This window comes from Neomonachus schauinslandi, chromosome 8 (assembly GCF_002201575.2).
Source record: "Neomonachus schauinslandi chromosome 8, ASM220157v2, whole genome shotgun sequence".
In the NCBI taxonomy this organism is placed as follows: Eukaryota; Metazoa; Chordata; class Mammalia; order Carnivora; family Phocidae; genus Neomonachus; species Neomonachus schauinslandi.
In genome coordinates this window covers 112,079,457-112,092,485 of record NC_058410.1, presented here as the reverse complement: position 1 = coordinate 112,092,485, position 13,029 = coordinate 112,079,457, and the positions used below count along the sequence as shown (strand labels likewise).

Here is a 13,029-nt window from a genome sequence, read left to right as displayed (position 1 = left end):
CCGCCGAGCAGGGAGCCCGATGTGGGGCTCAATGTGGGGCTCCATCCCAGGACCCTGAGATCATGACTTGAGCGGAAGGCAGAGGCTTAACGACTGAGCCACCCAGGCGCCCCTCATGATGCCCTCTTCTGAGAGAATGTGAACCAGTCCTCCAGTGTCTCTGACTACCCGCCTGCCCCCTTCCCTCAGCTCTGCAAGCTGCTAGGTGACACCTGGAGAGAGAGGCATGTACTTGATGCACCAAACCCCTTTGACCCAGGGGCCATAGCTCAGGTAAGGCCACAGAATCCCCTGTGATCACTAGCTCAGTTGCCATTTGCAGCGCCATAGGTGACTCACGTGCACAGGAAATGTTGGCGACAATAACGCCAACCTCTCCTGCCCCAAATCCGAAGACCTGTCAGAGTAACCCCTGTACAGCCCATGGAGACTCTCACACCCCTGGCCCTGTCTGTTGCTTCTCCTGTAGACCTTACAGATTTAGATAAGATTTTAACACTCCCTTGCTTCTACATAATAATAACCAATATCTATGGGGTGCATATGTGTCCTAAGACCTACGCCTGCGTGATCTCATTAAATCCTTCAACAACCTTGTGAGGACCATGCTCTTCCTACCTGCATCTCATTTTACAGGTGAAATGGTATGTCTGGCACTGGTTTTAATATTCAAACAAGTTCAAGAATGGTGGGAGAGATGAGACAAGATTTGAAAAACATTAATAAATTGTAGAAACTGGGTGTTGAGTATATGGGAGTTTATTATGACAATTCTCTCTGTGTATGCTTGAAATTTTCCATAATTAAAAGTAAAGTTACAAAAATAAAGAGGCAGCACTGGCACATAGTAGGTGCTCATTAAGTGTTTATTATTAGCTCATAAGGATTAAATGAGATAATATATGTGAAGAATGTAGTGCAATGCCCGTACTCCACAAAAGGTCGGGCGGTTGCCTTTTACTACTGTTGTTACTGTTATTGTTATTGTTATTGTTACTATTACAACCACCTAGGGCAGGCCCCTCCTTCCGCCCTACTGCCCCGCCCTGCCCCTTTACCAACAGCCTCCTCCTCCTGGACCAGCCTCTGGTCCTGGTCGCCACCTGCCAGCTCCCTCCCTTCGGGAAGGCGCCGCAGACCACCCCCCGCCCCCGCCCGCCATCCGCCCTTGCGATGACCGCGTGGCTGTAAGGTGTGAGCGAGGACGCGTGCCCTGTCTCCCCGCGTCCCCCCGAGCCCCGTGCAGCAGGCGCGGCGGGGGCAGGTGGAGCATCTCTCCTCCGTTCTGCAAACATTATTGCAGCCAGAAGCCGTGGGAACTGTGGCGCTCGCCAGCTCCGGAGGCCCCGCGCTGCCTGGGGTGCCGCTGAGCCCAGTGCTAACGGGAGACTGGGAGCCTGGGAAGCAGCCGGGAGGACCTCGACTGCTCAGGGCCCGGGGAGGCCGAGAGAGACCCGTGGCCCGACTGCGCGGGCCCGGTTATGCCTGCCCCGCCCTCCCCCAGGCCCCGGAGGTGAGACCCGGCCTCTGGCAGTGGGCTGGGGGCTCCCCTGCAGGCCCCTCCCAACGTCCCAGACGCCCACAGCAGAGGGCGGCCTTCTCGGGGCTCTAATTTTAACCCCAAGGAAGGTGCCAATCGTTCATTTTCAAAGCTGTTTCAAAGTGACTCTGATAAGCAAATTGCTGGCAGCCCTGGCGGGTGATTATTCCTGCATTAATCAGGAGGAAATTATGCCAGTTACTGATTAACTAATTACAGCAATCAGATCGGCTGGGAGAACAGGGCAGAGGAGGAGGACGAGGTAAACACAACCTGGGAAAGGTGAAGGAGGCAATTTGGGGTGGGGGCAGAGGGCAGAGGCAGGAGGTCTCTTCCTGGCTCTTCGTGCCCAGACCACCCACCCCAGCTGGGTGCCCCTGAGGCCAGAGCTGGGTGCCCAGGCTGATGGCAGAAGCAAGGTCCATCCTCTGGAATTTTTTTTTTTTTTTAAGATTTTGTTTATTTATTTGACAGAGAGAGACACAGCAAGAGAGGGAACACAAGCAGGCGGGGAGTGGGAGAGGGAGAAGCAGGCTTCCCGCGGAGCAGGGAGCCCGATGCGGGGCCCGATCCTAGGACCCTGGGATCACGACCTGAGCCGAAGGCAGATGCTTAACGACTGAGCCACCCAGGCGCCCAATCCCCTGGAATTATTGCCTGCTGTGAGGGGAGGATTCATCCCCTATCTGGAGGGGAGGCTCTGGCCTTCAGAAGGCCCCTTTCTGGTAAAGGAGGCTGAGGTTTCTACCCCTACCCCACTCCCACCTGGCTGAGGGAAGGTCAGGACCTGGCCATTAAGACACTGTCTCAGAACAGGAAAACAAGTGACAAAAGAGGGTGAGGCCTGGCAGCCAGGGTTTCAGAACCCAGAACCCAGAAGTCACCTGGTCAGCCTGGTACAGGTCATCTGCCTCGGCCCACTGGCTCACCTCCCCCACCCAGAAAGGAGAACGAACCCCAGATTGCCCTCCCCACACTCAGCCGCAGAGCCCACCATCCCCCTGGGGAGCCTGATGGTAGATCCTTCCAGAATCCTCTGTGCCCACTACCTGACCTCCTGCCTCCCAAATGCTTCTACTCATGTTTGTGTGTGTGTGAGACCAAAGTTAGGGCCTGGTTCAACAGCTTTCTGACTGCCACTTGGTTCAGTACAGAAGGTATCAGTGAATGAGATGCGGATCATGGACAATAACAGAAGCCAGAGGACAACGAGGGGCAGCCATTCTTCTCCCCATGGCGTCTAATTGGGCAGAGGATAGAAGGCTTGATGCTTTCTGACCACACAGGACCCTGGGGAGGAGCTGTAGGGTCCCCAGGGAGGCCACTGCTAGCCTCTGAGTGTGTGTGTGTGTGTGTGTAGTGCAGTGTCCAGTTAGGGTCATCTACAGGCTGGATGTATAGGGTGCCCGTGCTTAAGCTAGAATCTTGCATCTTGCTCCTCTGCATGGGAAGTCTGTCTGTGTTCCCTCCCCAGAGTTCAGGATGATGTCTCTGCCTGGGGTGGGATATGGGTGCCAAAGGACAGGAGGGAGGGCTGCCCAGCCAGAAGCTATACAGACAGCCTGCCAAGGTGGGTATTGATTGGCAGTGGGGGTCATCGGGTAAGAGTCTTTCCCCCCATTGGGCATCTGTTCTCCTCAGGGTCCTGGAAAACTACATCTTCAAACAGCTTTGAAAATGAACGATTGGCCCCTTCCTTGGGGTTAAAATTAGAGCCTGAGAAGGCCGCCCTCTGCTGTGGGCGTCTGGGACGTTGGGAGGGGCCCGCAGGGGAGCCCCCAGCCCCCTGCCCATGTCCCTCTCCAACCCAGAAGGGCGACTCAAGGTCCTGCAGACAGAGAAAGTACCTGCTGATCAATGAGAATGAGCCAGCAGCAAAGACACCGCCCCCGTGGTGAGCTCCTGGAGGAACCACAGGACGACATGCTGGGGAGAAGGTATGATAGCTTAAGGAGCATCAAATTTCTGTCCTCCTCTTTTCTCCCCTTGTTCCTCCAGCTTCCCCATTAGGGCTCGAGGGAGGAAGGGCTGGCGCTGAGCAGACCTGTCCTGGACCCGGCCACAGGGCTGGGCAAAGGATGTGGGCAGCATGACTCCACCTGAGTGGAGAAGAACTAAAGAGAGGAAGGAAGAGAGAAAGATCCCAGCCCCAGCCATCTGATAGTCAACAATTACCACCATTTATTAAGTGCCTACTGTATGCTGACCTGTCTCATGAGCTCTGATTTGCAGATGGGGGAACATTAGAAAGCTAAGTAATTTACCCAAGTATTATTACTTGAATCCAGGCCTGCCTAGCTCCTTGTCTATAACCACTTGCCACAACATTGCCACCCACTCCTATAAAATGGAGAATGATGGTGCTAACCTCACAGGTTGATGTGAACATGCAATGAGGTGATGCTTGCAGGGGGTATCTGCACATTCCTTGAACACCTACAATGTAACAAGTGCTATCATAAGTGCCTGAGGATATGAACAAATGAGTAACAGTCCCTCCCCCTCCCTTGAGGAGCTCCTGGTCTAATGGGGAACGCATCTAGTGGATGCAGAAGAGATGAACCACCAGATGGCACGGCAGCAGGGGTACAAGGACAGGGGTGACCACCCAGGGCCAGGGAGGAAGATTTCTCCCAGGAGATGACTTTTGAGCGTCTGTAAAGATGAAACAAGGAGCAGGAAGGGCATTTTAGGAAGAGGAACCAGAATATACAGAGGCAGAGGTGGAGAGTTTGCAGGGAAAAGTGAATGGTTCACAGCAAAAAAAATGTGGCCATAGCAAGGTGCCCAGAAGAGGGAAGAAGATGCAACATGTGGCTCAGGCTGATCTGAGAGGGCTTTGAATGCCATGCTAAGAGATTTAGTGTTTATACTAGAATAAATAGAGCAATCAGAGAGGTTTTTAAGAAATATGTTATTGGAGGGGCGCCTGGGTGGCTCAGTCGGTTAAGCGTCTGCCTTCAGCTCAGATCACGATCACAGGGTCCTGGGATCAAGCCCCGCATCGGGCTCTCTGCTCTGCGGGAGGCCTGCTTCTCCCTCTCCCCCTCCCTCTGCTTGTGTTCCCTCTCTCCCTGTCTCTCTCTGTCAAATAAATAAATAAAATCTTTAAAAAAAAAAATATGTTATTGGAGTTCTTTATTAGAAAAGTAACAAAGTAATACATTTTTTTAAAAGATTTTATTTAGGGGCTCCTGGGTGGCTCAGTCGTTAAGCGTCTGCCTTTGGCTCAGGTCATGATCTCAGGGTCCTGGGATCCAGCCCCACATCGGGCTCCCTGCTCCGCAGGAAGCCTGCTTCTCCCTCTCCCACTCCCCCTGCTTCTGTTCCCTCTCTCGCTGTGTCTCTCTGTCAAATAAATAAATAAAATCTTTAAAAAAAAGATTTTATTTATTTTAAAGAGAGAGAGAGAGCATGAGGAAGAGCAGAGAGAGAGGGACAAGGAGATATGCACTGAGTGCAGAGCCCAACATGGGGCTCAATCTCACAACCCTGAGATCATGACCTGAGCCAAAATCAAGAGTCGGACACTTAATAGACTGAGCCACCCAGGTGCCCCAATAAATTTTTAATAATTAAGCATTAAGTGTAGGCTATAAAAAAATTAATATTTGACTAGTTTCCATGCCTCTTCCCAAACCTCTTCCTTAAATTGATTAATATGAAGTTTCCTTCTCCTGGGCAAAGGCAATTAGTTGTCTCCTATATCTATACTCTTTTTCCTAAAGGACTTTCAGCTGGGCAGGTGGCCACTGGTAATGAAGACTACATTTCCCAGCCTCCCTTGCAACTAAGTGTGGCTATGGGACTAGGTTCTGGTGAATGGGATGTAACCAAAATTAATATATGTGACTTTGAGGAAGTGACCTTTCAAGGGAAGAAGGCATGCTACTCTTGGTGCCTTCCTCCTTGTTGTTGATTAGGATGTTGAAGTGATGGCTGGAGCTAAAGGAGCCATCTTGGGCCATGAGATGACCTTGGGAATGGAAGCCATTGATGGTGAATACAAGAAACCTGGAGGACTTCATGGAGTAGAGTTTACCTCCAGAACTTTCAGTGAGAGAGAAGTAAACTTTACCCTGTTTAAAAAAAAAAAAGCTATTGTCTTTTTTTCTGTTTTTCACAACCGAACCTGATCCTAATCTGACCCCTCCAAGTGCTTTTACTTACCTCCTAAACCCCAAATACAAGTATAAACAAATTTTTAAAAATGAAATCCAAACACACATTTTATTCTGCAACTTGTTTTTCTCACGTGCAACTTTCCAAGTCAACCATGAGGTCTCCCTCCTTTTTAATAGTTGTATGATACTCCAAAACTGGACTGTGATTTAGTCAACCATTCTCCTACTAATGGACATTCATTTTACTAGTTTTTTTGCTATCACCAGCAACAATAGATAGCATGTACGATATTCTTGTGGGCTTTGTTTTTTCTGTTGGATAAATTCTGCAACAATAGGCTTGGTGCAAAGGAAATGTGTGCCAAGACCAGACCTGCTCCTGAGTCCTGAGCCTCAAAGGCAGAATAGGAGACCTTATTTGGGAGACTTCACAGTCTAGGAAGGATCTCTTCTTTTCCCCCTGCTCTTCCTGCTCTTTCTCCTCTCCCCTAGAGGTTCTCCTTTGATCAAGACACAAGTGGCGGGCGCCTGGGTGGCTCAGTTGGTTAAGCGACTGCCTTCGGCTCAGGTCATGATCCTGGAGTCCCTGGATCGAGTCCCACATCGGGCTCCTTGCTCGGCGGGGAGTCTGCTTCTCCCTCTGACCCTCCTCCCTCTCCTGCTCTCTGTCTCTCATTCTCTCTGTCTCAAATAAATAAATAAAATCTTTAAAAAAAAAAAAAGACACAAGTGGCTATACCCCACAGGCAGAGAGAAGACGTGGCCACCTCCAGGAGATAGCTACTCAGAAGCACTGAGAGGCAGAAGCTCCTGGAAGCAGGTCACTTCCCCAGAGCCAATCCTGAGAGTGAAGGGGCCCCGTTCCTCTGAGGAGGGAGCAATGAAGCCTTGAGACATAGGACAAGGAAGGAGTTCAGAAAGGGATACTCAGGGGTCCACAACAAAACCTTCTGCAGAACTCCAGAAGACCAAAGCTCAAGGTTCCCAGCTCCCCCCAACATAACACGCTGTGCAGTCTCAGGCTAGCCTCCCACTTCCCTCAGCCTCTGTGTCCTCAGCTGTAAATGGAGACAGCATTTACTGGATCTTTTGCTCAGCGTGGGCCTGGTATAGGTCTTCCTAATGCAGGGCTCTGTCTCCCATGCCACCCCCAGCCCACCCCCAACCCGACCTTGTTCTCCTACTGTCCCCTCTTTCACATGGCCCAGAAGAGGGGGAGTGGTGCCCCCTGCCTCAGTTTCCCTCCAATTCAGGTTTGAGGCTGTCGTCTTTGTTCCCTGGGCAGGTGGCAGGGATACGTGGCTCCTCCGGAAAAATAGCTGTGAGTACAGTGGAAGGAGCCCCTGGTAGAGCTCTGACGCGCTGTCAGGGGGCGATTTAGGACAATTGCTTTCCACCCGGCACATTGTTTCACTGCAGCAAATATTTTCTCAGCGTTGCTATAAGACGTCCATTTGGCAAACCACAGCAGGCCTGCAGGCCCCACTCTCGGCCGGTAAAGAGGCGGGCGGGCTGCTGATGACTGGAGTAAATCTGAGCTCACAATTAAAATCTCTTTAAAGATTGCAGCCAAGTGACTGATGGATAGGACCCCAGGTTCCATCCGTCCCCCCCTACGCTCCTCCGCCAAGACAGATATCATCAGGGCATCATAAATAGCCTCGACTATCCAGGGCCTCAGAGGCTGGCAGGAGGCATGGCGGAGCAATTCAAGGAAAGGGCGGAACTGGGCTCTGCTCTGCAGGGTCCGAGTTGGGGAGTCTGTGCAAATCATCCTGGATGGGTAGGGCAGGTTTTCTCATCCCCTTCTGTAAATGAGGAAGCTGAGGCCCAGGCCACGCCATGCCAGACTTTTCTGGCATTAGCTCTTGTTCACGCTGACCACCCGACTAGGTAGTGCCCTTCCCCTCCCCCAACACCCATTACAGCAGATGACATTGGGGCCCCACGGGCACCACTGTGCTCATCACTTCAGTGCCTGCCAGCCTGAGCCCCGACTCCCAGAACCTGCCGCCTTTGCTGGAAGGAGGCTCCTCTCTGACCACCAGAGCCCACTTGCCATCTGTGCAGGTGGCCAGGAGTGTGGAAGAGGCAATACTTCCCAGGGCGGCCCTCGCCCATGATTGTTAGGAGGTGACAGGAGTATAAATACCCCAGCTCCCTCACCACTCAGCTGAGCCCACTCTGAGACACACTCTACACAGTGTCCCAGAATGGTGTGCACACCCATTGCCCGCAGTGGTAACCGGCTCACGGAGGTGCCCTGTATCAACTCCTCCCTCCCTTCCTTCCTGGTCTCTCTTCCTCACTCCCCTACCCGTGCAGCCCAGGAGCCTCCCCAATTAACTACCTTTCCTCTTTCCCTTGTCTTCGGGTCTGCTTCTGGGAGAGCCCAACTCAAGACACCTGCTCATCTTTGAAGTCCCAGCCCAGCTTGCTCTCCACCCAGGAAGCCTTTCCTACTCCCCGTCTGTGCCACATCCAATGCTATCACACACTGACACGGCACCCCTAACATTTCTGGCACATGTCAGTGTTCAAGCAAGTTTCCCCAGCTAGAGAGGAGGCTCTTGTGGGCAGGAACACCGCTTTGTATTACCTGTATTGCCCCGGGTCCCGCGCAGAGCTCAGTACACAGATGGGGCTTAATAGCTGTTTAATGAGTAATTAAAGGAATGAATAAGCCAGTGAGTGAATTAAGTGTTCTTGTCAATTAAGGGAATGGGGATGAGGAACCTTTTCTTCCTGTGAAAAAAGAAATAAGCAAGGAAGAGTCACATGAACAAAGAGCAACTTAACTCAGTTCTGTTTTATTTTAAGCAAGGACCATAAAGCATTTTATCGATCTGCCTTTTAAATTAAGAACAGGAAACGTACAGCCATTCAATAAATAAAACATAATAAAAGCACTTCAGTTCCAAAGTATGTCTAATTAAGGGAGACAAATAGAACAAAGAGGGAACGAGAAGGGGAAATGAAAGACAGGCCCGAGAGGCCAGGAAGGGGTCAGAGACGGCGAGACAGAGACAACGAGACAGCGCAAAACTGCCGTGGTGGTGAGTCACAGCCGCGCGGTAAGGAGCCTGCAGTTGGAGGTCCCTCCGTAGCTGGGGCCACTCCGGAGGCCGGGCTGCAGGGGAGAAGCAGAGGCAGAAGAAAGGCAAGACTCTGCGACATTTGGGGACCATGAGTAAAGGTCTGCTGCAAAGGGATGCCCCGTTCAGACCTGGAAGGACACTCCTCTTTCATTTGAGCCCTTGCAAGGAGAACTCTTAGGGCTGGTCAACACCAACCGGGATGTGAGATTCTTCATGGTTAGAGATGAGGCCAAGCTGGAATGCAAAAAGTGAGTCATGGGTGACTAGACACCTTCATGAGTTATTCTAATAACTAGGGCAGATTAAGCACCTCCTGCCTGCCAGGCTACATGGGCTAAGTGCTTTTATGTGCATAAGTGCATTTAAACGCTGTAACAACTCTTATGGGACAGGTACTATGATTATCCCCATTTCACGGATTGGAAAACTGAGGCTCAGAGATGTAACTTGCCCAACACATCACATGGAGAGGAAGTTGTAGAACAACCAGAATCTAACGCTATGTCATCTGATTCCCAAACCTGTGCCTGAACCCCTCCCTGCTGCCACCTTGGGGGGTGGGGGGGCAGAAAGGTAGCACAGGGAAGGAGGATAGCCCTTGTAGAGGGCACATGAAGGGCGAGAGTTCTTACATACTGTAGCCTCTGAGACATCCTGCCCTACCCCCACTTCTTTCTCTGCTTTCTCTATGCCCATTTTGTACTTTTTTTTTCTAACCTGTAATAAGTATAATTTGCCTCCTGGGCCATGGAGGATCTAAAAAGCCAAGACTGGTGAGGGAGGGGAGGTTTACCTTTGGCCCTAAGGCTTGACACTGCCAGTTTGAGGCTGTTGTGGGGAATGTGGGCTGGGAATCTAGAAAGATGAGGGCAGCGTCTTCTATGGGTACCATCATTCTGTGTCATTCCCTGCCAATTCATCTATGTGATCTGGATGCTTGTAACTGCCTGAGACAAAGTTTTATGAGCTCATGCTCTCCCCCAGCATCACTCACCCCCATATGACTTTTCTCAGCCCTTCAGATCTTGCGCTGGGTCCTTTCGGGTGTACAGGCTGGAGTATCCCCCTTTCCTCTTCTTCTCCATCTTCTGTCCAGCCCAGAACTAGCTGGTCTCATGCCTAGGAGATCAGGGCCCAGGGCAGAAGGCCAAGAGTTCAAGATACTGCTGCTCTCTTAGAAAAGAAGTCAGGGAAGGGAGGGGCACCTGGGGGGCTCAGTCGGTTGAGCATCTGCCTTCGGCTCAGGTCATGATCCCAGGGCCCTGGGATCAAGTCCTGCATCAGGCTCCCTGCTCAGCGGGGAGTCTGCTTCTCCCTCTGCCTGCCGCTCCCCCTGCTTGTGCTCTCACTCTCTCTCTGTTAAATAAATAAAATCTAAAAAAAAAAAAAAAAAAAAGGCGGGGGGGGGAAAAACTTCCTTACCTGGGGGCACCCCCCCCCCCCACCATGGACCTCATATATTCCAATCTAAAAAGAATACTTCTGAGTTGAGGAGGGGAATTCAAGAAGTTGGAAAATATTTTGTGATTAAGCGTCTTAATCCCCAACCCCAAACTAGTATTAGCCAAAAGTGCAAAATCCCTTTCCAGTGCCTGCTTTGGCCCACCCCACCCATGTGAGCTCTGACCTCAGCCTTCACCCAAGCTTGGTCCCACTGCTCATGCCTGGCCCAGGCCAAGCCAAGCTTCTGTCACCCCCAGGAACCTCCCCGACTTCCCCAGTGAATTTTAATTGCCTGACAAAAGTAATACCAATATTTATAAGGAAACAAACATAGATACCATAAATAAATACATTACTGACTCATTGAATTAATTAGTGTTTAATTACTTGAAATTACCATCAGTTACTACCAATTACTTGAACAACAAATGCATTCTTTCTTCATTACAGATGGCAATTCCTGGGGTGAAGCCCAGGGATCTCAGGCCCCATTAGATCTCACCTGGCCCTTCCCACGCTGCCTCCCTCTTTCTCATGCACTCACTTCTTCATCACATGTTTATTGAACTTTTACGATACACCAGGCTCTGTTCTAGGCATTGGGGATACACCAGAGGACAAAAACCGACAAAATCCCTGTCCTCATGGAGCTTACAATCCAATAGGTAAAGACAAACAAAAATTACATCGTGTTTTAGAAGGTGATCAGTGGGATACAGAAAAGGAAGTGGGAAGAGGGATAGAGTGCAGGGAGTGATATATATTTAAGTCGTGCTGTCATGAGTGATGACCTGACCATCTTCCCTTTGCCTCTCCAGACACGCTCTTTACCCTTCTCTACCCTCCAGCCCGTTCTGTGCCCCAGGATGCTGACCCACGTGGACTGCGTCACCCTGCTCTCTGGCTTCTGTTACGTGTGGCCAGTGGGGAGCCCCACAGGAGATCAGAAGGAAGGGGGAGAGTATGTAGCCTGGCTGCCTCCCTCCAATCCAACCGCCCCACCCAGTCATCTGGCCTTGGGATGGTCACAGCTCCTCACTGTGAACAGCCTAGGGCCCCCGCACCATCCCTGTGGTTTCCAGACCCCCTGCCCGCATCTGTGTAAACCCTGCTCAGAGGATCTGAATTTGAGTGAGCCATCTGTTTCCTGAAGGGAACTGACAGATAGAGATGGCTTCATTGATGAGGTGACATTTGAGCAGAGGTCTGGAAGAGATGAAGGAACAGGCCATGGGGATATCTGGGAGGAAGTTTTCCCGGGCACAGCGAGCGCAAAGCTGGAGACAGGACTGGGCTTGACATCTCTGTGGCTGGAGCAGAGCGAGTGAGGGGAGAATAATAGAGACAAGGTCAGAGAGAAGGCAGGAGGCCAGGCAGGTAGGATAGGCACCTAAGACTTTGGCTTTTACTCTGAGTGAAACAGGGACCCACCGCAGCTTTCTGAGCAGGGAAATGACTTGGTCAGCTACACATTTAGAAGGGCCGCTTTGGTGGCTGTGTTGAGAATAGACTATAGAGGAAGGGGACACCACTTAGGGGACAATGACAGTCAGCCAGGCAAGAGACCGTGGTGGCTTGGACCAGGGTTGGGAGTCGAGGAGGCCGTGAGAAGCAGCCACATTCTCGACATATTTTGAGTAGAGCCAACAAGATTTGCTAATGGATTGGAGTGAGTTTCTGGCCCGAGCAACTGGAGGGATTTACAGGGATGGAGAAGGTATGGGGAGAAGCAGGTTTTGCGGGGAAGACCCAGAGCTCAAGTTGGGACATGTTCAGGAAGGGCTCAGCCTAGAATGTGGGAGCACGGTGTCCCAGGTGCTGGGAAGCAGCTTGCCACCCCCACCCCAAACACAGCCAAAGACATCCTCATGTCCCCTGTCGTGTCCCCTCCTCCCCCTTCCTGTTGCAGGCTTTCCTTTCCTTCTGACTGACATTCCAAAGCTGTCCGGACTCCCCTCTCGCCCTGGCCCAGCCCCTCCCGCTCTCCATTCCGTGGCAGAGTGCCCAGGTATGGCTGCATTGTGGAGCCGAGACAGAGAAGGAATGAGGGAACCCAGGAGAAGGTTCCTGCCTGGTACAGCGGGGGAGGAGGGAGCTTGTTTTCCTCTCCCCGCACCTTAGGAAGCTTGCGCCAAAATATAAATGTGGATTGAGAGTAACCCCAATCTCAGTTGGGTCAGAGCAATCAAAATGTAATTGGGTTTGTGAATAACTAATGTTTACACTGATGTTGTTCTAATAGGACGGTGAGACCTGGGGATGTGACTGCTGCCTCTGCTCGGTGAGAAACTTGGGCTTTCGCAGCAACTGAGTCAGGCAGTGGGAGGTGGAGAGGGAAGCCACTGTCCTGGGCTGCATGGCCTGGCGGGGAGGTCCAGGAGATGCTCTGGGCAGACAGGAGGAGCCCGCTATTTGGGGACCTGGGTGGCTAGGAGGGCAGTCTCACCCGAGAATAATGATAATTTTGATAATCAGTTCATGTGCTGTGTTTGGAGCACCGACAGTGGTGATAAGAGACACTTTGTTATCCCTACAGTACCCCCGCAGCTCTCCCCTCCAGCGAGGTGAATTCTACTGCCCTTTCTTTGCAGATAAGGCTACTGAGGCACTGGGAAGCATCTTACCGACTCTGGGCCTCTCATCTGGTCAGCGACCCAGACGAGTTCAAAGTTAAGCTCCTCTCGTGACCCCACTCTGTCCATAGAACCCGGGAAGCCAGACAAGAAGGACTACTTCTTCCAGGAGCCGCAGAGGTCCCTGATGGCAGCCGAACTCAGGAGCAGAGGTAGAAACAGCCATACACGTTCTGATTACCTTGTTTCTC

General features: G+C 51.6%; 1 long non-coding RNA gene across 1 annotated transcript; it reads left to right on the top strand.

Moving 5' to 3' along the window:
* The first annotated feature begins 12,174 nt into the window (after window positions 1-12,174).
* On the top strand, window positions 12,175-12,818 carry LOC110575632. Its single transcript, XR_002480031.1, has 3 exons — window positions 12,175-12,213; window positions 12,448-12,486; window positions 12,797-12,818. It is a non-coding gene; the product is annotated as an uncharacterized LOC110575632 (long non-coding RNA).
* The last annotated feature ends 211 nt before the right edge of the window (window positions 12,819-13,029 follow it).